Below are 26,647 nucleotides of genomic sequence, written 5' to 3'. Positions count from 1 at the left end.
TAGCTGTCATTTATAACTCTGAAGTTTTGTGAATTACAGTGCCCCTGAGCTCCTTTTTTCAACTGGCTTTCTTGTGAGCTGGCCGCAACACCGCAGGATTGCTTCAGGCCCTAGTGTGGTTCCGGCATGGCTCGCTGAGCCTTTGGTTAATTCCTCTTCCTGGTGGGAAATGAGAGTTAAATTTGCCCGTCCAGACACCTCCAGCTAGTCTGTCATTGGTTCTCCCTATTCCTGTTCATTTTCCACAGAAATTGCAAACTGGGCCAAACAGGAGGTTAAAGGCACTGACTCTCCAAGTGGGGAGAGTGTTAGTAAAGCATCTGGAATGTTGCACCCGAGTACCAGGGGACGAAAACTGAGACACATTTGAACACGTTTCCCGATCACACGGTGGATCATACTCTGGGTTCCACATGCATGTTTTAGCTGAAGGAAGAATCCCTTAAACCTGGAGAGTTGAGAACCATGGAATGGGTACCATGCAATATGACTTCAAAGGGTCTGCATTTGCTCACCGAACCTCACCAATCCTATCACTGCTGCGTTTATGCCGCTGTACACACGCTTGATTCTCTTTCGTAGACATATCAATCCATAGGTTTTAAGATTCTTACTAGTCAGGTATATTCTTAGGCGTTTAATATGGGGTGTTGAGTCCACTTCGTTGAGCAAGCAGTAGCTCTTGTCTATTACATATTTGGCTTATGGAAAGGTATCTGTGTTAATTTCAATCTCTGGTTTTATGCAGCACCCCAACTAACCTTTCCTCTTAAGCCAGCGTAAGTTGGTTTTCTTCATTTGAGACCCTATTCTGTTTTGTAATTCAGTTCCTGTGTAGCCATGTTTACATTCCGTGTATTAGTGATACCTTATGATGTTTCTTTTTCTGTGTGATTTATTTCACTTAGAATCATCGTACCTGAATCCACTCATTATGCTGCTACTGGCCTGATGACATAGATTTCATTGCTGAGTGATATTGCATTGTACGTAAGTATCACAACTTCTTTATCCATTTTTCGCTTTCTGCGATATTGAACTTGTACCGTAAACGAGGTTCTTGTAAACAGAGCCATCCCGAACTTTGGGGTGGCTGTGTCTTTTTGATTTTAATTTCCCTAAGCTATAGGACCATAAGTGGAAGTGCCCTAGGCTCTGTTGCTTTGTTTTTTAGATGTTTCAGGAAACACCATACACTTCTCCAGAGTGGCTGTTTGCAATTTACATCCCGCCCATCAGCATAAGAAGGCTCCCAGGTCTCCATGTCCTGTCCTGCCTTTCTGGATTTTACACTTTTTTCAGATGGCCCTTTTGACTGCGGGGCACTGAGACTTCATTGTAGTGCAGATTTCCTTTGCAAGCTTGCTTGGTTGGCCAAAAAGTGCGTATGCGTTTTTTCCTGAATATATTCAGGAAAAAACGCATACGCCCTTTTTGGCCAAGTGCATCATTCTGGACGTTCTGCCTCTTTTCCTATGCTTTTCATGCAATTCCAGTCTACCTCCTGAAATCGGTTTCCTGCAATTCTGCCCCGCTTTCAAGTCCTCTTGGCAGCCTTACTTCAATATATTTTTGGATGATAGCTGTCATTTATAACTCTGCAGGTTTGTGAATTACAGTGCCCCTGAGCTTCTTTCTTCAACTCGCTTTCTTGTGAGCTGGCCGCAACACCGCAGGATTGCTTCAGGCCCTAGTGTAGTTTCGGCATGGCTCGCTGAGCCTTTGGTTAATTCCTCTTCCTGGTGGGAAATGAGAGTTAAATTTGCCCGTCCAGACACCTCCAGCTAGTCTGTCATTGGTTCTCTCTATTCCTGTTAATTTTCCACAGAAATTGCAAACTGGGCCAAACAGGAGGTTAAAGGCACTGACTCTCCAAGTGGGGAGAGTGTTAGTAAAGCGTCTGGAATGTTGCACCCGAGTACCAGGGGACGAAAACTGAGACACATATGAACACGTTTCCCGATCACATGGTGGATCATACTCTGGGTTCCACATGCATGTTTTAGCTGAAGGAAGAATCCCTTACCTGGAGAGTTGAGACGCATGGAATGGGTACCATGCAATATGACTTCAAAGGATCTGCATTTGCTCACCGAACCTCACCAATCCTATCACTGCTGCGTTTATGCCGCTGTACACACGCTTGATTCTCTTTCGGAGACATATAAATCCATAGGCTTTAAGATTCTTACTAGTCAGGTATATTCTTAGGCGTTTAATATGGGGTGTTGAGTCCACTTCGTTGAGCAAGCAGTAGCTCTTGTCTATTACATATTTGACTTATGGAAATGTATCTGTGCTAATTTCAATCTCTGGTTTTATGCAGCACCCCAACTCACCTTTCCCCTTAAGCAAGCATAAGTTGGTTTTCTACATTTGAGACCCTATTCTGTTTTGTAATTCAGTTCCTGTGTAGCCAAGTTTACATTCCGTGTATTAGTGATACCTTATGATGTTTCTTTTTCTGTGTGACTTATTTTACTTAGAATCATAGTACCTGAATTCACTCATTATGCTGCTACTGGCCTGATGACATAGATTTCATTGCTGAGTGATATTGCATTGTACGTAAGTACCACAACTTCTTTATCCATTTTTCGCTTTCTGCGATATTGAACTTGTACCGTAAACGAGGTTCTTGTAAACAGAGCCGTCCCAAACTTTGGGGTGACTGTGTCTTTTTGATTTTAATTTCCCTAATCTATAGGACCATAAGTGGAAGTGCCCTAGGCTCTGTTGCTTTGTTTTTTAGATGTTTCAGGAAACACCACACACTTCTCCAGAGTGGCTGTTGGCAATTTACATCCCGCCCATCAGCATAAGAAGGCTCCCAGTTCTCCATGGCCTGTCCTGCCTTTCTGGATTTTACACTTTTTTCAGATGGCCCTTTTGACCGGGGGGCAGTGAGACTTCATTGTAGTGCAGATTTCCTTTGCAAGCTTGCTTGTTTGGCCAAAAAGGGCGTATGCGTTTTTTCCTGAATATATTCAGGAATATATTCAGGAAAAAACGCATACGCCCTTTTTGGCCAAGTGCATCATTGTGGACATTCTGCCTCTTTTCCTATGCTTTACATGTAATTCCAGTCTACCTCCTGAAATCGGTTTCCTGCAATTCTGCCCCGCTTTCAAGTCCTCTTGGCAGCCTTCCTTCAATATATTTTTGGACAATAGCTGTCATTTATAACTCTGAAGTTTTGTGAATTACAGTGCCCCTGAGTTCCTTTTTTCAACTGGCTTTCTTGTGAGCTGGCCGCAACACCGCAGGATTGCTTCAGGCCCTAGTGTGGTTCCGGCATGGCTCGCTGAGCCTTTGGTTAATTCCTCTTCCTGGTGGGAAATGAGAGTTAAATTTGCCCGTCCAGACACCTCCAGCTAGTCTCTCATTGGTTCTCCCTATTCCTGTTCATTTTCCGCAGAAATTGCAAACTGGGCCAAACAGGAGGTTAAAGGCACTGACTCTCCAAGTGGGGAGAGTGTTAGTAAAGCATCTGGAATGTTGCACCCGAGTACCAGGGGACGAAAACTGAGACACATTTGAACACGTTTCCCGATCACACGGTGGATCATACTCTGGGTTCCACATGCATGTTTTAGCTGAAGGAAGAATCCCTTAAACCTGGAGAGTTGAGAACCATGGAATGGGTACCATGCAATATGACTTCAAAGGGTCTGCATTTGCTCACCGAACCTCACCAATCCTATCACTGCTGCGTTTATGCCGCTGTACACACGCTTGATTCTCTTTCGTAGACATATCAATCCATAGGTTTTAAGATTCTTACTAGTCAGGTATATTCTTAGGCGTTTAATATGGGGTGTTGAGTCCACTTCGTTGAGCAAGCAGTAGCTCTTGTCTATTACATATTTGGCTTATGGAAAGGTATCTGTGCTAATTTCAATCTCTGGTTTTATGCAGCACCCCAACTCACCTTTCCCCTTAAGCAAGCATAAGTTGGTTTTCTACATTTGAGACCCTATTCTGTTTTGTAATTCAGTTCCTGTGTAGCCAAGTTTACATTCCGTGTATTAGTGATATCTTATGATGTTTCTTTTTCTGTGTGACTTATTTCACTTAGAATCATCGTACCTGAATCCACACATTATGCTGCTACTGGCCTGATGACATAGATTTCATTGCTGAGTGATATTGCATTGTACGTAAGTACCACAACTTCTTTATCTATTTTTCGCTTTCTGCGATATTGAACTTGTACCGTAAATGAGGTTCTGGAAAACAGAGCCGTCCCAAACTTTGGGGTGGCTCTGTCTTTTTGATTTTAATTTCCCTAATCTATAGGACCATAAGTGGAAGTGCCCTAGGCTCTGTTGCTTTGTTTTTTAGATGTTTCAGGAAACACCATACACTTCTCCAGAGTGGCTGTTGGAAATTTACATCCCGCCCATCAGTCTAACTAGGCTCCCAGTTCTCCATGGCCTGTCCTGCCTTTCTGGATTTTACACTTTTTTCAGATGGCCCTTTTGACCGGGGGGCAGTGAGACTTCATTGTAGTGCAGATTTCCTTTGCAAGCTTGCTTGGTTGGCCAAAAAGGGCGTATGCGTTTTTTCCTGAATATATTCAGGAAAAAACGCATACGCCCTTTTTGGCCAAGTGCATCATTGTGGACGTTCTGCCTCTTTTCCTATGCTTTTCATGCAATTCCAGTCTACCTCCTGAAATCGGTTTCCTGCAATTCTGCCCCGCTTTCAAGTCCTCTTGGCAGCCTTACTTCAATATATTTTTGGATGATAGCTGTCATTTATAACTCTGCAGGTTTGTGAATTACAGTGCCCCTGAGCTTCTTTCTTCAACTCGCTTTCTTGTGAGCTGGCCGCAACACCGCAGTATTGCTTCAAGCACTAGTGTAGTTTCGGCATGGCTCGCTGAGCCTTTGGTTAATTCCTCTTCCTGGTGGGAAATGAGAGTTAAATTTGCCCGTCCAGACACCTCCAGCTAGTCTGTCATTGGTTCTCCCTATTCCTGTTAATTTTCCACAGAAATTGCAAACTGGGCCAAACAGGAGGTTAAAGGCACTGACTCTCCAAGTGGGGAGAGTGTTAGTAAAGCGTCTGGAATGTTGCACCCGAGTACCAGGGGACGAAAACTGAGACACATATGAACACGTTTCCCGATCACACGGTGGATCATACTCTGGGTTCCACATGCATGTTTTAGCTGAAGGAAGAATTCCTTACCTGGAGAGTTGAGACCCATGGAATGGGTACCATGCAATATGACTTCAAAGGGTCTGCATTTGCTCACCGAACCTCACCAATCCTATCACTGTTGCTTTTATGTCGCTGTACATACGCTGGATTATCTTTTGGAGACATATAAATCCATACGTTTTAAGATTCTTACTAGTCAGGTGTATTCTTAGGCTTTTAATATGGGGTGTTGAGTCCACTTCGTTGAGCAAGGAGTAGTTCTTGTCTATTACATATTTGGCTTATGGAAAGGTATCTGTGTTAATTTCAATCTCTGGTTTTATGCAGCACCCCAACTCACCTTCCCCTTAAGCAAGCATAAGTTGGTTTTCTACATTTGAGACCCTATTCTGTTTTGTAATTCAGTTCCTGTGTAGCCAAGTTTACATTCCGTGTATTAGTGATACCTTATGATGTTTCTTTTTCTGTGTGACTTATTTTACTTAGAATCATCGTACCTGAATCCACTCATTATGCTGCTATGGGACTGATGACATAGATTTCATTGCTGAGTGATATTGCATTGTACGTTAGTACCACAACTTCTTTATCCATTTTTCGCTTTCTGCGATATTGAACTTGTACCGTAAATGAGGTTCTTGTAAACAGTGCCGTCCCAAATTTTGGGGTGGCTGTGTCTTTTTGATTTTAATTTCCCTAATCTATAGGATCATAAGTGGAAGTGCCCTAGGCTCTGTTGCTTTGTTTTTTAGATGTTTCAGGAAACACCATACACTTCTCCAGAGTGGCTGTTGGCAATTTACATCCCGCCCATCAGCATAACAAGGCTCCCAGTTCTCCATGGCCTGTCCTGCTTTTCTGGATTTTACACTTTTTTCAGATGGCCCTTTTGACCGGGGGGCAGTGAGACTTCATTGTAGTGCAGATTTCCTTTGCAAGCTTGCTTGGTTGGCCAAAAAGGGCGTATGCGTTTTTTCCTGAATATATTCAGGAAAAAACGCATACGCCCTTTTTGGCCAAGTGCATCATTGTGGACGTTCTGCCTCTTTTCCTATGCTTTACATGGAATTCCAGTCTACCTCCTGAAATCGGTTTCCTGCAATTCTGCCCCGCTTTCAAGTCCTCTTGGCAGCCTTACTTCAATATATTTTTGGACGATAGCTGTAATTTAGAACTCTGCAGGTTTGTGAATTATAGTGCCCCTGAGCTCCTTTTTTCAACTGGCTTTCTTGTGAGCTGGCCGCAACACCGCAGGATTGCTTCAGGCCCTAGTGTGGTTCCGGCATGGCTCGCTGAGCCTTTGGTTAATTCCTCTTCCTGGTGGGAAATGAGAGTTAAATTTGCCCGTCCAGACACCTCCAGCTAGTCTCTCATTGGTTCTCCCTATTCCTGTTCATTTTCCGCAGAAATTGCAAACTGGGCCCAACAGCAGGTTAAAGGCACTGACTCTCCAAGTGGGGAGAGTGTTAGTAAAGCGTCTGGAATGTTGCACCCGAGTACCAGGGGACGAAAACTGAGACACATTTGAACACGTTTCCCGATCACACGGTGGATCATACTCTGGGTTCCACATGCATGTTTTAGCTGAAGGAATAATCCCTTAAACCTGGAGAGTTGAGAACCATGGAATGGGTACCATGCAATATGACTTCAAAGGGTCTGCATTTGCTCACCGAACCTCACCAATCCTATCACTGCTGCGTTTATGCCGCTGTACACATGCTTGATTCTCTTTCGTAGACATATCAATCCATAGGTTTTAAGATTCTTACTAGTCAGGTATATTCTTAGGCGTTTAATATGGGGTGTTGAGTCCACTTCGTTGAGCAAGCAGTAGCTCTTGTCTATTACATATTTTGCTTATGGAAAGGTATCTGTGCTAATTTCAATCTCTGGTTTTCTGCAGCACCCCAACTCACCTTTCCCCTTAAGCAAGCATAAGTTGGTTTTCTACATTTGAGACCCTATTCTGTTTTGTAATTCAGTTCCTGTGTAGCCAAGTTTACATTCCGTGTATTAGTGATACCTTATGATGTTTCTTTTTCTCTGTGACTTTTTTCACTTAGAATCATCGTACCTGAATCCACTCATTATGTTGCTACTGGCCTGATGACATAGATTTCATTGCTGAGTGATATTGCATTGTACGTAAGTACCACAACTTCTTTATCCATTTTTCGCTTTCTGCGATATTGAACTTGTACCGTAAATGAGGTTCTTGTAAACAGAGCCGTCCCAAACTTTGGGGTGGCTGTGTCTTTTTGATTTTAATTTCCCTAATCTATAGGACCAAAAATGGAAGTGCCCTAGGCTCTGTTGCTTTGTTTTTCAGATGTTTCAGGAAACACCATACACTTCTCCAGAGTGGCTGTTGGCAATTTACATCCCGCCCATCAGCCTAAGTAGGCTCCCAGTTCTCCATGGTCTGTCCTGCCTTTCTGGATTTTACACTTTTTTCAGATGGCCCTTTTGACCGGGGGGCAGTGAGACTTCATTGTAGTGCAGATTTCCTTTGCAAGCTTGCTTGGTTGGCCAAAAAGGGCGTATGCGTTTTTTCCTGAATATATTCAGGAAAAAACGCATACGCCCTTTTTGGCCAAGTGCATCATTGTGGACGTTCTGCCTCTTTTCCTATGCTTTACATGCAATTCCAGTCTACCTCCTGAAAACGGTTTCCTGCAATTCTGCCCCGCTTTCAAGTCCTCTTGGCAGCCTTACTTCAATATATTTTTGGACGATAGCTGTCATTTAGAACTCTGAAGGTTTGTGAATTACAGTGCCTCTGAGCTACTTTCTTCAACTCGCTTTCTTGTGAGCTGGCCGCAACACCGCAGGATTGCTTCAGGCCCTAGTGTGGTTCCGGCACGGCTCGCTGAGCCTTTGGTTAATTCCTCTTCCTGGTGGGAAATGAGAGTAAAATTTGCCCGTCCAGACACCTCCAGCTAGTCTCTCATTGGTTCTCCCTATTCCTGTTCATTTTCCGCAGAAATTGCAAACTGGGCCAAACAGGAGGTTAAAGGCACTGACTCTCCAAGTGGGGAGAGTGTTAGTAAAGCATCTGGAATGTTGCACCCGAGTACCAGGGGACGAAAACTGAGACACATTTGAACACGTTTCCCGATCACACGGTGGATCATACTCTGGGTTCCACATGCATGTTTTAGCTGAAGGAAGAATCCCTTAAACCTGGAGAGTTGAGAACCATGGAATGGGTACCATGCAATATGACTTCAAAGGGTCTGCATTTGCTCACCGAACCTCACCAATCCTATCACTGCTGCGTTTATGCCGCTGTACACACGCTTGATTCTCTTTCGTAGACATATCAATCCATAGGTTTTAAGATTCTTACTAGTCAGGTATATTCTTAGGCGTTTAATATGGGGTGTTGAGTCCACTTCGTTGAGCAAGCAGTAGCTCTTGTCTATTACATATTTGGCTTATGGAAAGGTATCTGTGCTAATTTCAATCTCTGGTTTTATGCAGCACCCCAACTCACCTTTCCCCTTAAGCAAGCATAAGTTGGTTTTCTACATTTGAGACCCTATTCTGTTTTGTAATTCAGTTCCTGTGTAGGCAAGTTTACATTCCGTGTATTAGTGATATCTTATGATGTTTCTTTTTCTGTGTGACTTATTTTACTTAGAATCATCGTACCTGAATCCACTCATTATGCTGCTACTGGCCTGATGACATAGATTTCATTGGTGAGTGGTATTGCATTGTACGTAAGTACCACAACTTCTTTATCCATTTTTCGCTTTCTGCAATATTGAACTTGTACCGTAAATGAGGTTCTTGTAAACAGAGCCGTCCCAAACTTTGGGGTGGCTTTGTCTTTTTGATTTTAATTTCCCTAATCTATAAGACCATAAGTGGAATTGCCCTAGGCTCTGTTGCTTTGTTTTTTAGATGTTTCAGGAAACACCATACACTTCTCCAGAGTGGCTGTTGGCAATTTACATCCCGCCCATCAGCATAACAAGGCTCCCAGTTCTCCATGGCCTGTCCTGCCTTTCTGGATTTTACACTTTTTTCAGATGGCCCTTTTGACCGGGGGGCAGTGAGACTTCATTGTAGTGCAGATTTCCTTTGCAAGCTTGCTTGGTTGGCCAAAAAGGGCGTATGCGTTTTTTCCTGAATATATTCAGGAAAAAACGCATACGCCCTTTTTGGCCAAGTGCATCATTGTGGACGTTCTGCCTCTTTTCCTATGCTTTACATGCAATTCCAGTCTACCTCCTGAAATCGGTTTCCTGCAATTCTGCCCCGCTTTCAAGTCCTCTTGGCAGCCTTACTTCAATATATTTTTGGACGATAGCTGTCATTTAGAACTCTGAAGGTTTGTGAAGTACAGTGCCCCTGAGCTACTTTCTTCAACTCGCTTTCTTGTGAGCTGGCCGCAACACCGCAGGATTGCTTCAGGCCCTAGTGTGGTTCCGGCACGGCTCGCTGAGCCTTTGGTTAATTCCTCTTCCTGGTGGGAAATGAGAGTAAAATTTGCCCGTCCAGACACCTCCAGCTAGTCTCTCATTGGTTCTCCCTATTCCTGTTCATTTTCCGCAGAAATTGCAAACTGGGCCCAACAGCAGGTTAAAGGCACTGACTCTCCAAGTGGGGAGAGTGTTAGTAAAGCGTCTGGAATGTTGCACCCGAGTACCAGGGGACGAAAACTGAGACACATTTGAACACGTTTCCCGATCACACGGTGGATCATACTCTGGGTTCCACATGCATGTTTTAGCTGAAGGAAGAATCCCTTAAACCTGGAGAGTTGAGAACCATGGAATGGGTACCATGCAATATGACTTCAAAGGGTCTGCATTTGCTCACCGAACCTCACCAATCCTATCACTGCTGCGTTTATGCCGCTGTACACATGCTTGATTCTCTTTCGTAGAGATATCAATCCATAGGTTTTAAGATTCTTACTAGTCAGGTATATTCTTAGGCGTTTAATATGGGGTGTTGAGTCCACTTCGTTGAGCAAGCAGTAGCTCTTGTCTATTACATATTTTGCTTATGGAAAGGTATCTGTGCTAATTTCAATCTCTGGTTTTCTGCAGCACCCCAACTCACCTTTCCCCTTAAGCAAGCATAAGTTGGTTTTCTACATTTGAGACCCTATTCTGTTTTGTAATTCAGTTCCTGTGTAGCCAAGTTTACATTCCGTGTATTAGTGATACCTTATGATGTTTCTTTTTCTCTGTGACTTTTTTCACTTAGAATCATCGTACCTGAATCCACTCATTATGTTGCTACTGGCCTGATGACATAGATTTCATTGCTGAGTGATATTGCATTGTACGTAAGTACCACAACTTCTTTATCCATTTTTCGCTTTCTGCGATATTGAACTTGTACCGTAAATGAGGTTCTTGTAAACAGAGCCGTCCCAAACTTTGGGGTGGCTGTGTCTTTTTGATTTTAATTTCCCTAATCTATAGGATCAAAAATGGAAGTGCCCTAGGCTCTGTTGCTTTGTTTTTCAGATGTTTCAGGAAACACCATACACTTCTCCAGAGTGGCTGTTGGCAATTTACATCCCGCCCATCAGCCTAAGTAGGCTCCCAGTTCTCCATGGTCTGTCCTGCCTTTCTGGATTTTACACTTTTTTCAGATGGCCCTTTTGACCGGGGGGCAGTGAGACTTCATTGTAGTGCAGATTTCCTTTGCAAGCTTGCTTGGTTGGCCAAAACGGGCGTATGCGTTTTTTCCTGAATATATTCAGGAAAAAACGCATACGCCCTTTTTGGCCAAGTGCATCATTGTGGACGTTCTGCCTCTTTTCCTATGCTTTACATGCAATTCCAGTCTACCTCCTGAAAACGGTTTCCTGCAATTCTGCCCCGCTTTCAAGTCCTCTTGGCAGCCTTACTTCAATATATTTTTGGACGATAGCTGTCATTTAGAACTCTGCAGGTTTGTGAATTACAGTGCCTCTGAGCTACTTTCTTCAACTCGCTTTCTTGTGAGCTGGCCGCAACACCGCAGGATTGCTTCAGGCCCTAGTGTGGTTCCGGCACGGCTCGCTGAGCCTTTGGTTAATTCCTCTTCCTGGTGGGAAATGAGAGTAAAATTTGCCCGTCCAGACACCTCCAGCTAGTCTCTCATTGGTTCTCCCTATTCCTGTTCATTTTCCGCAGAAATTGCAAACTGGGCCAAACAGGAGGTTAAAGGCACTGACTCTCCAAGTGGGGAGAGTGTTAGTAAAGCATCTGGAATGTTGCACCCGAGTACCAGGGGACGAAAACTGAGACACATTTGAACACGTTTCCCGATCACACGGTGGATCATACTCTGGGTTCCACATGCATGTTTTAGCTGAAGGAAGAATCCCTTAAACCTGGAGAGTTGAGAACCATGGAATGGGTACCATGCAATATGACTTCAAAGGGTCTGCATTTGCTCACCGAACCTCACCAATCCTATCACTGCTGCGTTTATGCCGCTGTACACACGCTTGATTCTCTTTCGGAGACATATAAATCCATAGGTTTTAAGATTCTTACTAGTCAGGTATATTCTTAGGCGTTTAATATGGGGTGTTGAGTCCACTTCGTTGAGCAAGCAGTAGCTCTTGTCTATTACATATTTGGCTTATGGAAAGGTATCTGTGCTAATTTCAATCTCTGGTTTTATGCAGCACCCCAACTCACCTTTCCCCTTAAGCAAGCATAAGTTGGTTTTCTACATTTGAGACCCTATTCTGTTTTGTAATTCAGTTCCTGTGTAGGCAAGTTTACATTCCGTGTATTAGTGATATCTTATGATGTTTCTTTTTCTGTGTGACTTATTTTACTTAGAATCATAGTACCTGAATCCACTCATTATGCTGCTACTGGCCTGATGACATAGATTTCATTGGTGAGTGGTATTGCATTGTACGTAAGTACCACAACTTCTTTATCCATTTTTCGCTTTCTGCAATATTGAACTTGTACCGTAAATGAGGTTCTTGTAAACAGAGCCGTCCCAAACTTTGGGGTGGCTTTGTCTTTTTGATTTTAATTTCCCTAATCTATAAGACCATAAGTGGAAGTGCCCTAGGCTCTGTTGCTTTGTTTTTTAGATGTTTCAGGAAACACCATACACTTCTCCAGAGTGGCTGTTGGCAATTTACATCCCACCCATCAGCATAACAAGGCTCCCAGTTCTCCATGGCCTGTCCTGCCTTTCTGGATTTTACACTTTTTTCAGATGGCCCTTTTGACCGGGGGGCAGTGAGACTTCATTGTAGTGCAGATTTCCTTTGCAAGCTTGCTTGGTTGGCCAAAAAGGGCGTATGCGTTTTTTCCTGAATATATTCAGGAAAAAACGCATACGCCCTTTTTGGCCAAGTGCATCATTGTGGACGTTCTGCCTCTTTTCCTATGCTTTACATGCAATTCCAGTCTACCTCCTGAAAACGGTTTCCTGCAATTCTGCCCCGCTTTCAAGTCCTCTTGGCAGCCTTACTTCAATATATTTTTGGACGATAGCTGTCATTTAGAACTCTGAATGTTTGTGAATTACAGTGCCCCTGAGCTACTTTCTTCAACTCGCTTTCTTGTGAGCTGGCCGCAACACCGCAGGATTGCTTCAGGCCCTAGTGTGGTTCCGGCACGGCTCGCTGAGCCTTTGGTTAATTCCTCTTCCTGGTGGGAAATGAGAGTAAAATTTGCCCGTCCAGACACCTCCAGCTAGTCTCTCATTGGTTCTCCCTATTCCTGTTCATTTTCCGCAGAAATTGCAAACTGGGCCCAACAGCAGGTTAAAGGCACTGACTCTCCAAGTGGGGAGAGTGTTAGTAAAGCATCTGGAATGTTGCACCCGAGTACCAGGGGACGAAAACTGAGACACATTTGAACACGTTTCCCGATCACACGGTGGATCATACTCTGGGTTCCACATGCATGTTTTAGCTGAAGGAAGAATCCCTTAAACCTGGAGAGTTGAGAACCATGGAATGGGTACCATGCAATATGACTTCAAAGGGTCTGCATTTGCTCACCGAACCTCACCAATCCTATCACTGCTGCGTTTATGCCGCTGTACACACGCTTGATTCTCTTTCGTAGACATATCAATCCATAGGTTTTAAGATTCTTACTAGTCAGGTATATTCTTAGGCGTTTAATATGGGGTGTTGAGTCCACTTCGCTGAGCAAGCAGTAGCTCTTGTCTATTACATATTTTGCTTATGGAAAGGTATCTGTGCTAATTTCAATCTATGGTTTTATGCAGCACCCCAACTCACCTTTCCCCTTAAGCAAGCATAAGTTGGTTTTCTACATTTGAGACCCTATTCTGTTTTGTAATTCAGTTCCTGTGTAGGCAAGTTTACATTCCGTGTATTAGTGATATCTTATGATGTTTCTTTTTCTGTGTGACTTATTTCACTTAGAATCATCGTACCTGAATCCACTCATTATGCTGCTACTGGCCTGATGACATAGATTTCATTGCTGAGTGGTATTGCATTGTACGTAAGTACCACAACTTCTTTATCCATTTTTCGCTTTCTGCAATATTGAACTTGTACCGTAAATGAGGTTCTTGTAAACAGAGCCGTCCCAAACTTTGGGGTGGCTGTGTCTTTTTGATTTTAATTTCCCTAATCTATAGGACCATAAGTGGAAGTGCCCTAGGCTCTGTTGCTTTGTTTTTTAGATGTTTCAGGAAACACCATACACTTCTCCAGAGTGGCTGTTGGAAATTTACATCCCGCCCATCAGTCTAACTAGGCTCCCAGTTCTCCATGGCCTGTCCTGCCTTTCTGGATTTTACACTTTTTTCAGATGGCCCTTTTGACCGGGGGGCAGTGAGACTTCATTGTAGTGCAGATTTCCTTTGCAAGCTTGCTTGGTTGGCCAAAAAGGGCGTATGCGTTTTTTCCTGAATATATTCAGGAAAAAACGCATACGCCCTTTTTGGCCAAGTGCATCATTGTGGACGTTCTGCCTCTTTTCCTATGCTTTACATGCAATTCCAGTCTACCTCCTGAAATCGGTTTCCTGCAATTCTGCCCCACTTTCAAGTCCTCTTGGCAGCCTTACTTCAATATATTTTTGGACGATAGCTGTCATTTAGAACTCTGAAGGTTTGTGAATTACAGTGCCCCTGAGCTACTTTCTTCAACTCGCTTTCTTGTGAGCTGGCCGCAACACCGCAGGATTGCTTCAGGCCCTAGTGTGGTTCCGGCACGGCTCGCTGAGCCTTTGGTTAATTCCTCTTCCTGGTGGGAAATGAGAGTTAAATTTGCCCGTCCAGACACCTCCAGCTAGTCTGTCATTGGTTCTCCCTATTCCTGTTAATTTTCCACAGAAATTGCAAACTGGGCCAAACAGGAGGTTAAAGGCACTGACTCTCCAAGTGGGGAGATTGTTAGTAAAGCGTCTGGAATGTTGCACCCGAGTACCAGGGGATGAAAACTGAGACACATTTGAACACGTTTCCCGATCACACGGTGGATCATACTCTGGGTTCCACATGCATGTTTTAGCTGAAGGAAGAATCCCTTACCTGGAGAGTTGAGACGCATGGAATGGGTACCATGCAATATGACTTCAAAGGGTCTGCATTTGCTCACCGAACCTCACCAATCCTATCACTGCTGCGTTTATGCCGCTGTACACACGCTTGATTCTCTTTCGGAGACATATAAATCCATAGGTTTTAAGATTCTTACTAGTCAGGTATATTCTTAGGCGTTTAATATGGGGTGTTGAGTCCACTTCGTTGAGCAAGCAGTAGCTCTTGTCTATTACATATTTGGCTTATGGAAAGGTATCTGTGCTAATTTCAATCTCTGGTTTTATGCAGCACCCCAACTCACCTTTCCCCTTAAGCAAGCATAAGTTGGTTTTCTACATTTGAGACCCTATTCTGTTTTGTAATTCAGTTCCTGTGTAGCCAAGTTTACATTCCGTGTATTAGTGATACCTTATGATGTTTCTTTTTCTGTGTGACTTATTTCACTTAGAATTATCGTACCTGAATCCACTCATTATGCTGCTACTGGCCTGATGACATAGATTTCATTGCTGAGTGATATTGCATTGTACGTAAGTACCACAAATTCTTTATCCATTTTTCGCTTTCTGCGATATTGAACTTGTACCGTAAACGAGGTTCTTGTAAACAGAGCCATCCCAAACTTTGGGGTGGCTGTGTCTTTTTGATTTTAATTTCCCTAATCTATAGGACCATAAGTGGAAGTGCCCTAGGCTCTGTTGCTTTGTGTTTTAGATGTTTCAGGAAACACCATACACTTCTCCAGAGTGGCTGTTGGCAATTTACATCCCGCCCATCAGTATAAGAATGCTCCCAGTTCTCCATGGCCTGTCCTGCCTTTCTGGATTTTACACTTTTTTCAGATGGCCCTTTTGACCGGGGGGCAGTGAGACTTCATTGTAGTGCAGATTTCCTTTGAAAGCTTGCTTGGTTGGCCATAAAGGGCGTATGCGTTTTTTCCTGAATATATTCAGGAAAAAACGCATACGCCCTTTTTGGCCAAGTGCATCATTTTGGACGTTCTGCCTCTTTTCCTATGCTTTACATGCAATTCCAGTCTACCTCCTGAAATCAGTTTCCTGCAATTCTGCCCCGCTTTCAAGTCCTCTTGGCAGCCTTACTTCAATATATTTTTGGAAGATAACTGTCTTTTAGAACTCTGAAGGTTTGTGAATGGCAGTGCCACTGAGCTCCTTTCTTCAACTCGCTTTCTTGTGAGCTGGCCGCAACACCGCAGGATTGCTTCGGGCCCTAGTGTGGTTCCGGCATGGCTCGCTGAGCCTTTGGTTAATTCCTCTTCCTGGTGGGAAATGAGAGTTAAATGTGCCCGTCCAGACACCTCCAGCTAGTCTCTCATTGGTTCTCCCTATTCCTGTTCATTTTCCGCAGAAATTGCAAACTGGGCCAAATAGGAGGTTAAAGGCACTGACTCTCCAAGTGGGGAGAGTGTTAGTAAAGCGTCTGGAATGTTGCACCCGAGTACCAGGGGACGAAAACTGAGACACATTTGAACACGTTTCCCGATCACACGGTGGATCATACTCTGGGTTCCACATGCATGTTTTAGCTGAAGGAAGAATCCCTTAAACCTGGAGAGTTGAGAACCATGGAATGGGTACCATGCAATATGACTTCAAAGGGTCTGCATTTGCTCACCGAACCTCACCAATCCTATCACTGCTGCGTTTATGCCGCTGTACACATGCTTGATTCTCTTTCGTAGACATATCAATCCATAGGTTTTAAGATTCTTACTAGTCAGGTATATTCTTAGGCGTTTAATATGGGGTGTTGAGTCCACTTCGTTGAGCAAGCAGTAGCTCTTGTCTATTACATATTTTGCTTATGGAAAGGTATCTGTGCTAATTTCAATCTATGGTTTTATGCAGCACCCCAACTCACCTTTCCCCTTAAGCAAGCATAAGTTGGTTTTCTACATTTGAGACCCTATTCTGTTTTGTAATTCAGTTCCTGTGTAGGCAAGTTTACATTCCGTGTATTAGTGATATCTTATGATGTTTCTTTTTCTGTGTGACTTATTTCACTTAGAATCATCGTACCTGAATCCACTCATTATGCTGCTACTGGCCTGATGACATAGATTTCATTGCTGAGTGGTATTGCATTGTACGTAAGTACCACAACTTCTTTATCCATTTTTCGCTTTCTGCAATATTGAACTTGTACCGTAAATGAGGTTCTTGTAAACAGAGCCGTCCCAAACTTTGGGGTGGCTGTGTCTTTTTGATTTTAATTTCCCTAATCTATAGGACCATAAGTGGAAGTGCCCTAGGCTCTGTTGCTTTGTTTTTTAGATGTTTCAGGAAACACCATACACTTCTCCAGAGTGGCTGTTGGAAATTTACATCCCGCCCATCAGTCTAACTAGGCTCCCAGTTCTCCATGGCCTGTCCTGCCTTTCTGGATTTTACACTTTTTTCAGATGGCCCTTTTGACCGGGGGGCAGTGAGACTTCATTGTAGTGCAGATTTCCTTTGCAAGCTTGCTTGGTTGGCCAAAAAGGGCGTATGCGTTTTTTCCTGAATATATTCAGGAAAAAACGCATACGCCCTTTTTGGCCAAGTGCATCATTGTGGACGTTCTGCCTCTTTTCCTATGCTTTACATGCAATTCCAGTCTACCTCCTGAAATCGGTTTCCTGCAATTCTGCCCCGCTTTCAAGTCCTCTTGGCAGCCTTACTTCAATATATTTTTGGACGATAGCTGTCATTTAGAACTCTGAAGGTTTGTGAAGTACAGTGCCCCTGAGCTACTTTCTTCAACTCGCTTTCTTGTGAGCTGGCCGCAACACCGCAGGATTGCTTCAGGCCCTAGTGTGGTTCCGGCATGGCTCGCTGAGCCTTTGGTTAATTCCTCTTCCTGGTGGGAAATGAGAGTAAAATTTGCCCGTCCAGACACCTCCAGCTAGTCTCTCATTGGTTCTCCCTATTCCTGTTCATTTTCCGCAGAAATTGCAAACTGGGCCCAACAGCAGGTTAAAGGCACTGACTCTCCAAGTGGGGAGAGTGTTAGTAAAGCGTCTGGAATGTTGCACCCGAGTACCAGGGGACGAAAACTGAGACACATTTGAACACGTTTCCCGATCACACGGTGGATCATACTCTGGGTTCCACATGCATGTTTTAGCTGAAGGAAGAATCCCTTAAACCTGGAGAGTTGAGAACCATGGAATGGGTACCATGCAATATGACTTCAAAGGGTCTGCATTTGCTCACCGAACCTCACCAATCCTATCACTGCTGCGTTTATGCCGCTGTACACATGCTTGATTCTCTTTCGTAGACATATCAATCCATAGGTTTTAAGATTCTTACTAGTCAGGTATATTCTTAGGCGTTTAATATGGGGTGTTGAGTCCACTTCGTTGAGCAAGCAGTAGCTCTTGTCTATTACATATTTTGCTTATGGAAAGGTATCTGTGCTAATTTCAATCTCTGGTTTTCTGCAGCACCCCAACTCACCTTTCCCCTTAAGCAAGCATAAGTTGGTTTTCTACATTTGAGACCCTATTCTGTTTTGTAATTCAGTTCCTGTGTAGCCAAGTTTACATTCCGTGTATTAGTGATACCTTATGATGTTTCTTTTTCTCTGTGACTTTTTTCACTTAGAATCATCGTACCTGAATCCACTCATTATGTTGCTACTGGCCTGATGACATAGATTTCATTGCTGAGTGATATTGCATTGTACGTAAGTACCACAACTTCTTTATCCATTTTTCGCTTTCTGCGATATTGAACTTGTACCGTAAATGAGGTTCTTGTAAACAGAGCCGTCCCAAACTTTGGGGTGGCTGTGTCTTTTTGATTTTAATTTCCCTAATCTATAGGATCAAAAATGGAAGTGCCCTAGGCTCTGTTGCTTTGTTTTTCAGATGTTTCAGGAAACACCATACACTTCTCCAGAGTGGCTGTTGGCAATTTACATCCCGCCCATCAGCCTAAGTAGGCTCCCAGTTCTCCATGGTCTGTCCTGCCTTTCTGGATTTTACACTTTTTTCAGATGGCCCTTTTGACCGGGGGGCAGTGAGACTTCATTGTAGTGCAGATTTCCTTTGCAAGCTTGCTTGGTTGGCCAAAAAGGGCGTATGCGTTTTTTCCTGAATATATTCAGGAAAAAACGCATACGCCCTTTTTGGCCAAGTGCATCATTGTGGACGTTCTGCCTCTTTTCCTATGCTTTACATGCAATTCCAGTCTACCTCCTGAAAACGGTTTCCTGCAATTCTGCCCCGCTTTCAAGTCCTCTTGGCAGCCTTACTTCAATATATTTTTGGACGATAGCTGTCATTTAGAACTCTGCAGGTTTGTGAATTACAGTGCCTCTGAGCTACTTTCTTCAACTCGCTTTCTTGTGAGCTGGCCGCAACACCGCAGGATTGCTTCAGGCCCTAGTGTGGTTCCGGCACGGCTCGCTGAGCCTTTGGTTAATTCCTCTTCCTGGTGGGAAATGAGAGTAAAATTTGCCCGTCCAGACACCTCCAGCTAGTCTCTCATTGGTTCTCCCTATTCCTGTTCATTTTCCGCAGAAATTGCAAACTGGGCCAAACAGGAGGTTAAAGGCACTGACTCTCCAAGTGGGGAGAGTGTTAGTAAAGCATCTGGAATGTTGCACCCGAGTACCAGGGGACGAAAACTGAGACACATTTGAACACGTTTCCCGATCACACGGTGGATCATACTCTGGGTTCCACATGCATGTTTTAGCTGAAGGAAGAATCCCTTAAACCTGGAGAGTTGAGAACCATGGAATGGGTACCATGCAATATGACTTCAAAGGGTCTGCATTTGCTCACCGAACCTCACCAATCCTATCACTGCTGCGTTTATGCCGCTGTACACATGCTTGATTCTCTTTCGTAGACATATCAATCCATAGGTTTTAAGATTCTTACTAGTCAGGTATATTCTTAGGCGTTTAATATGGGGTGTTGAGTCCACTTCGTTGAGCAAGCAGTAGCTCTTGTCTATTACATATTTTGCTTATGGAAAGGTATCTGTGCTAATTTCAATCTCTGGTTTTATGCAGCACCCCAACTCACCTTTCCCCTTAAGCAAGCATAAGTTGGTTTTCTACATTTGAGACCCTATTCTGTTTTGTAATTCAGTTCCTGTGTAGCCAAGTTTACATTCCGTGTATTAGTGATATCTTATGATGTTTCTTTTTCTGTGTGACTTATTTCACTTAGAATCATCGTACCTGAATCCACTCATTATGCTGCTACTGGCCTGATGACATAGATTTCATTGCTGAGTGGTATTGCATTGTACGTAAGTACCACAACTTCTTTATCCATTTTTCGCTTTCTGCAATATTGAACTTGTACCGTAAATGAGGTTCTTGTAAACAGAGCCGTCCCAAACTTTGGGGTGGCTGTGTCTTTTTGATTTTAATTTCCCTAATCTATAGGACCATAAGTGGAAGTGCCCTAGGCTCTGTTGCTTTGTTTTTTAGATGTTTCAGGAAACACCATACACTTCTCCAGAGTGGCTGTTGGAAATTTACATCCCGCCCATCAGTCTAACTAGGCTCCCAGTTCTCCATGGCCTGTCCTGCCTTTCTGGATTTTACACTTTTTTCAGATGGCCCTTTTGACCGGGGGGCAGTGAGACTTCATTGTAGTGCAGATTTCCTTTGCAAGCTTGCTTGGTTGGCCAAAAAGGGCGTATGCGTTTTTTCCTGAATATATTCAGGAAAAAACGCATACGTCCTTTTTGGCCAAGTGCATCATTGTGGACGTTCTGCCTCTTTTCCTATGCTTTACATGCAATTCCAGTCTACCTCCTGAAATCGGTTTCCTGCAATTCTGCCCCACTTTCAAGTCCTCTTGGCAGCCTTACTTCAATATATTTTTGGACGATAGCTGTCATTTAGAACTCTGAAGGTTTGTGAATTACAGTGCCCCTGAGCTACTTTCTTCAACTCGCTTTCTTGTGAGCTGTCCGCAACACCGCAGGATTGCTTCAGGCCCCAGTGTGGTTCCGGCACGGCTCGCTGAGCCTTTGGTTAATTCCTCTTCCTGGTGGGAAATGAGAGTTAAATTTGCCCGTCCAGACACCTCCAGCTAGTCTGTCATTGGTTCTCCCTATTCCTGTTAATTTTCCACAGAAATTGCAAACTGGGCCAAACAGGAGGTTAAAGGCACTGACTCTCCAAGTGGGGAGAGTGTTAGTAAAGCGTCTGGAATGTTGCACCCGAGTACCAGGGGACGAAAACTGAGACACATTTGAACACGTTTCCCGATCACACGGTGGATCATACTCTGGGTTCCACATGCATGTTTTAGCTGAAGGAAGAATCCCTTACCTGGAGAGTTGAGACGCATGGAATGGGTACCATGCAATATGACTTCAAAGGGTCTGCATTTGCTCACCGAACCTCACCAATCCTATCACTGCTGCGTTTATGCCGCTGTACACACGCTTGATTCTCTTTCGGAGACATATAAATCCATAGGTTTTAAGATTCTTACTAGTCAGGTATATTCTTAGGCGTTTAATATGGGGTGTTGAGTCCACTTCGTTGAGCAAGCAGTAGCTCTTGTCTATTACATATTTGGCTTATGGAAAGGTATCTGTGCTAATTTCAATCTCTGGTTTTATGCAGCACCCCAACTCACCTTTCCCCTTAAGCAAGCATAAGTTGGTTTTCTACATTTGAGACCCTATTCTGTTTTGTAATTCAGTTCCTGTGTAGCCAAGTTTACATTCCATGTATTAGTGATACCTTATGATGTTTCTTTTTCTGTGTGACTTATTTCACTTAGAATTATCGTACCTGAATCCACTCATTATGCTGCTACTGGCCTGATGACATAGATTTCATTGCTGAGTGATATTGCATTGTATGTAAGTACCACAAATTCTTTATCCATTTTTCGCTTTCTGCGATATTGAACTTGTACCGTAAACGAGGTTCTTGTAAACAGAGCCATCCCAAACTTTGGGGTGGCTGTGTCTTTTTGATTTTAATTTCCCTAATCTATAGGACCATAAGTGGAAGTGCCCTAGGCTCTGTTGCTTTGTGTTTTAGATGTTTCAGGAAACACCATACACTTCTCCAGAGTGGCTGTTGGCAATTTACATCCCGCCCATCAGTATAAGAATGCTCCCAGTTCTCCATGGCCTGTCCTGCCTTTCTGGATTTTACACTTTTTTCAGATGGCCCTTTTGACCGGGGGGCAGTGAGACTTCATTGTAGTGCAGATTTCCTTTGAAAGCTTGCTTGGTTGGCCATAAAGGGCGTATGCGTTTTTTCCTGAATATATTCAGGAAAAAACGCATACGCCCTTTTTGGCCAAGTGCATCATTTTGGACGTTCTGCCTCTTTTCCTATGCTTTACATGCAATTCCAGTCTACCTCCTGAAATCAGTTTCCTGCAATTCTGCCCCGCTTTCAAGTCCTCTTGGCAGCCTTACTTCAATATATTTTTGGAAGATAACTGTCTTTTAGAACTCTGAAGGTTTGTGAATGGCAGTGCCACTGAGCTCCTTTCTTCAACTCGCTTTCTTGTGAGTTGGCCGCAACACCGCAGGATTGCTTCAGGCCCTAGTGTGGTTCCGGCATGGCTCGCTGAGCCTTTGGTTAATTCCTCTTCCTGGTGGGAAATGAGAGTTAAATGTGCCCGTCCAGACACCTCCAGCTAGTCTCTCATTGGTTCTCCCTATTCCTGTTCATTTTCCGCAGAAATTGCAAACTGGGCCAAATAGGAGGTTAAAGGCACTGACTCTCCAAGTGGGGAGAGTGTTAGTAAAGCGTCTGGAATGTTGCACCCGAGTACCAGGGGACGAAAACTGAGACACCTTTGAACACGTTTCCCGATCACACGGTGGATCATACTCTGGGTTCCACATGCATGTTTTAGCTGAAGGAAGAATCCCTTAAACCTGGAGAGTTGAGAACCATGGAATGGGTACCATGCAATATGACTTCAAAGGGTCTGCATTTGCTCACCGAACCTCACCAATCCTATCACTGCTGCGTTTATGCCGCTGTACACATGCTTGATTCTCTTTCGTAGACATATCAATCCATAGGTTTTAAGATTCTTACTAGTCAGGTATATTCTTAGGCGTTTAATATGGGGTGTTGAGTCCACTTCGTTGAGCAAGCAGTAGCTCTTGTCTATTACATATTTTGCTTATGGAAAGGTATCTGTGCTAATTTCAATCTATGGTTTTATGCAGCACCCCAACTCACCTTTCCCCTTAAGCAAGCATAAGTTGGTTTTCTACATTTGAGACCCTATTCTGTTTTGTAATTCAGTTCCTGTGTAGGCAAGTTTACATTCCGTGTATTAGTGATATCTTATGATGTTTCTTTTTCTGTGTGACTTATTTCACTTAGAATCATCGTACCTGAATCCACTCATTATGCTGCTACTGGCCTGATGACATAGATTTCATTGCTGAGTGGTATTGCATTGTACGTAAGTACCACAACTTCTTTATCCATTTTTCGCTTTCTGCAATATTGAACTTGTACCGTAAATGAGGTTCTTGTAAACAGAGCCGTCCCAAACTTTGGGGTGGCTGTGTCTTTTTGATTTTAATTTCCCTAATCTATAGGACCATAAGTGGAAGTGCCCTAGGCTCTGTTGCTTTGTTTTTTAGATGTTTCAGGAAACACCATACACTTCTCCAGAGTGGCTGTTGGAAATTTACATCCCGCCCATCAGTCTAACTAGGCTCCCAGTTCTCCATGGCCTGTCCTGCCTTTCTGGATTTTACACTTTTTTCAGATGGCCCTTTTGACCGGGGGGCAGTGAGACTTCATTGTAGTGCAGATTTCCTTTGCAAGCTTGCTTGGTTGGCCAAAAAGGGCGTATGCGTTTTTTCCTGAATATATTCAGGAAAAAACGCATACGCCCTTTTTGGCCAAGTGCATCATTGTGGACGTTCTGCCTCTTTTCCTATGCTTTACATGCAATTCCAGTCTACCTCCTGAAATCGGTTTCCTGCAATTCTGCCCCGCTTTCAAGTCCTCTTGGCAGCCTTACTTCAATATATTTTTGGACGATAGCTGTCATTTAGAACTCTGAAGGTTTGTGAAGTACAGTGCCCCTGAGCTACTTTCTTCAACTCGCTTTCTTGTGAGCTGGCCGCAACACCGCAGGATTGCTTCAGGCCCTAGTGTGGTTCCGGCATGGCTCGCTGAGCCTTTGGTTAATTCCTCTTCCTGGTGGGAAATGAGAGTAAAATTTGCCCGTCCAGACACCTCCAGCTAGTCTCTCATTGGTTCTCCCTATTCCTGTTCATTTTCCGCAGAAATTGCAAACTGGGCCCAACAGCAGGTTAAAGGCACTGACTCTCCAAGTGGGGAGAGTGTTAGTAAAGCGTCTGGAATGTTGCACCCGAGTACCAGGGGACGAAAACTGAGACACATTTGAACACGTTTCCCGATCACACGGTGGATCATACTCTGGGTTCCACATGCATGTTTTAGCTGAAGGAAGAATCCCTTAAACCTGGAGAGTTGAGAACCATGGAATGGGTACCATGCAATATGACTTCAAAGGGTCTGCATTTGCTCACCGAACCTCACCAATCCTATCACTGCTGCGTTTATGCCGCTGTACACATGCTTGATTCTCTTTCGTAGACATATCAATCCATAGGTTTTAAGATTCTTACTAGTCAGGTATATTCTTAGGCGTTTAATATGGGGTGTTGAGTCCACTTCGTTGAGCAAGCAGTAGCTCTTGTCTATTACATATTTTGCTTATGGAAAGGTATCTGTGCTAATTTCAATCTCTGGTTTTCTGCAGCACCCCAACTCACCTTTCCCCTTAAGCAAGCATAAGTTGGTTTTCTACATTTGAGACCCTATTCTGTTTTGTAATTCAGTTCCTGTGTAGCCAAGTTTACATTCCGTGTATTAGTGATACCTTATGATGTTTCTTTTTCTCTGTGACTTTTTTCACTTAGAATCATCGTACCTGAATCCACTCATTATGTTGCTACTGGCCTGATGACATAGATTTCATTGCTGAGTGATATTGCATTGTACGTAAGTACCACAACTTCTTTATCCATTTTTCGCTTTCTGCGATATTGAACTTGTACCGTAAATGAGGTTCTTGTAAACAGAGCCGTCCCAAACTTTGGGGTGGCTGTGTCTTTTTGATTTTAATTTCCCTAATCTATAGGATCAAAAATGGAAGTGCCCTAGGCTCTGTTGCTTTGTTTTTCAGATGTTTCAGGAAACACCATACACTTCTCCAGAGTGGCTGTTGGCAATTTACATCCCGCCCATCAGCCTAAGTAGGCTCCCAGTTCTCCATGGTCTGTCCTGCCTTTCTGGATTTTACACTTTTTTCAGATGGCCCTTTTGACCGGGGGGCAGTGAGACTTCATTGTAGTGCAGATTTCCTTTGCAAGCTTGCTTGGTTGGCCAAAAAGGGCGTATGCGTTTTTTCCTGAATATATTCAGGAAAAAACGCATACGCCCTTTTTGGCCAAGTGCATCATTGTGGACGTTCTGCCTCTTTTCCTATGCTTTACATGCAATTCCAGTCTACCTCCTGAAAACGGTTTCCTGCAATTCTGCCCCGCTTTCAAGTCCTCTTGGCAGCCTTACTTCAATATATTTTTGGACGATAGCTGTCATTTAGAACTCTGCAGGTTTGTGAATTACAGTGCCTCTGAGCTACTTTCTTCAACTCGCTTTCTTGTGAGCTGGCCGCAACACCGCAGGATTGCTTCAGGCCCTAGTGTGGTTCCGGCACGGCTCGCTGAGCCTTTGGTTAATTCCTCTTCCTGGTGGGAAATGAGAGTAAAATTTGCCCGTCCAGACACCTCCAGCTAGTCTCTCATTGGTTCTCCCTATTCCTGTTCATTTTCCGCAGAAATTGCAAACTGGGCCAAACAGGAGGTTAAAGGCACTGACTCTCCAAGTGGGGAGAGTGTTAGTAAAGCATCTGGAATGTTGCACCCGAGTACCAGGGGACGAAAACTGAGACACATTTGAACACGTTTCCCGATCACACGGTGGATCATACTCTGGGTTCCACATGCATGTTTTAGCTGAAGGAAGAATCCCTTAAACCTGGAGAGTTGAGAACCATGGAATGGGTACCATGCAATATGACTTCAAAGGGTCTGCATTTGCTCACCGAACCTCACCAATCCTATCACTGCTGCGTTTATGCCGCTGTACACATGCTTGATTCTCTTTCGTAGACATATCAATCCATAGGTTTTAAGATTCTTACTAGTCAGGTATATTCTTAGGCGTTTAATATGGGGTGTTGAGTCCACTTCGTTGAGCAAGCAGTAGCTCTTGTCTATTACATATTTTGCTTATGGAAAGGTATCTGTGCTAATTTCAATCTCTGGTTTTATGCAGCACCCCAACTCACCTTTCCCCTTAAGCAAGCATAAGTTGGTTTTCTACATTTGAGACCCTATTCTGTTTTGTAATTCAGTTCCTGTGTAGCCAAGTTTACATTCCGTGTATTAGTGATATCTTATGATGTTTCTTTTTCTGTGTGACTTATTTCACTTAGAATCATCGTACCTGAATCCACTCATTATGCTGCTACTGGCCTGATGACATAGATTTCATTGCTGAGTGGTATTGCATTGTACGTAAGTACCACAACTTCTTTATCCATTTTTCGCTTTCTGCAATATTGAACTTGTACCGTAAATGAGGTTCTTGTAAACAGAGCCGTCCCAAACTTTGGGGTGGCTGTGTCTTTTTGATTTTAATTTCCCTAATCTATAGGACCATAAGTGGAAGTGCCCTAGGCTCTGTTGCTTTGTTTTTTAGATGTTTCAGGAAACACCATACACTTCTCCAGAGTGGCTGTTGGAAATTTACATCCCGCCCATCAGTCTAACTAGGCTCCCAGTTCTCCATGGCCTGTCCTGCCTTTCTGGATTTTACACTTTTTTCAGATGGCCCTTTTGACCGGGGGGCAGTGAGACTTCATTGTAGTGCAGATTTCCTTTGCAAGCTT

Source organism: Pseudorca crassidens, chromosome 1, assembly GCF_039906515.1.
Source record: "Pseudorca crassidens isolate mPseCra1 chromosome 1, mPseCra1.hap1, whole genome shotgun sequence".
Taxonomy (NCBI): domain Eukaryota; kingdom Metazoa; phylum Chordata; class Mammalia; order Artiodactyla; family Delphinidae; genus Pseudorca; species Pseudorca crassidens.
The sequence above is the reverse complement of the archived record's forward strand: the minus strand, read 5'-3'. Positions refer to the sequence as shown.